The sequence below is a fragment of the Aplysia californica genome, unplaced genomic scaffold, assembly GCF_000002075.1.
Source record: "Aplysia californica isolate F4 #8 unplaced genomic scaffold, AplCal3.0 scaffold00969, whole genome shotgun sequence".
Lineage (NCBI taxonomy): Eukaryota > Metazoa > Mollusca > Gastropoda > Aplysiida > Aplysiidae > Aplysia > Aplysia californica.
Genome location: NW_004798239.1, coordinates 165,349 through 166,630, shown reverse-complemented (window position 1 = coordinate 166,630; position 1,282 = coordinate 165,349).

The following is a 1,282-nucleotide window of genomic DNA, read 5'->3' as shown; positions in this document are numbered from 1 at the left end:
GGGGTTCGTTTTCCACCTCATTCAACATCGATTGCTTATGTTATAAGCGTTAAGCACACTTTAAATGGAAAGTTTGTTGGTGTCTTGACTGGGTCAATTTAAGAAAACCACCCAAATAAAATCCAATTCTGATTTTTATCTTTGATCGAATTTTAGATCTCTGTGTAATTTGGCGAGTGCCTTAACCACTACACATCTTTGATCCACAATGTTATACGTTACTTAATTCAAAGCCTTTTATTGAAAATGTGATTACGGAATATCAGCCATAAAAGTAATAGGCTATTGTTAAACTTGATTGCGTAAACCAGTATATTTATTATTCTATAAATTATGTGATTATATCAGTCATATAAGTAATAAGTTATTATTAAACTTGATTGTGTAAATCATTATACAATTTCATAAATGTAAATCATTATACAATTTCATAAATGTAATTGTATCAGTCATATTTTGTCAAACATGATTGTGTACGTCATGAATTAATAAACATGATTTTGTAAGCCATTAAATAAAAACGAACAAAAACTGTAATTGTATACAATTGGTTGTAAATGGTAGGCCTCCTACTGCAACCCCATCTACCAAATGGTGGGGTCGGTAGCCTATAGCCCATTAGTTAGGTTACTGGCCCGTTTGTTTGTTTTTTGGTGAGATTGTGGGACATATTATGGGGTTTGAGCCTCAGCTCGGCCCGACCTTGTGTTCCTGAGAATGCCACTTCACACAGATTTTCTCATTTGTTTTGGACCTATCGGACATGGACGTTACATTCGGGGGTCCCGCCTCTTCAATAACCTGGTTGTGTTGCAAGAGGTGTTAAACCTGTACAATCTAGCACAATAGTTCTTCAACCAAATATAGTACATACTCAACTACATGTATTCATGTTAAGTCATGTTTTGTCCAAAGTGAATAAACAATTGTACATTTATTGGTGGCTGAATACAGCCGTTTTCTGTCTTCAGTTATAGACTAGTCCTGAAAAGGTTAAATGTCCCTGCTGTACACATTATCTTTATATCATGGTCATCCGCTCCAGAGAGTTTACTGTCAAACTTTGATATGCACTCAAGCACACGAATGCGGCAGGCTCCTATGATATAATAACTATAAATTATGGGGTTTTTTTACCCCCCCCCCTCCCCAAAGAAAAAACGAAAAAATAAATCGACACATTTTAGATCAATTTGGTGGACAGCTCTTTCAAATCTTGTCTATTTAAGCGAAGCCGGTCTCAGAAGGATACAGAGGCCTGTCTCATCCAGCAGAAAGACAA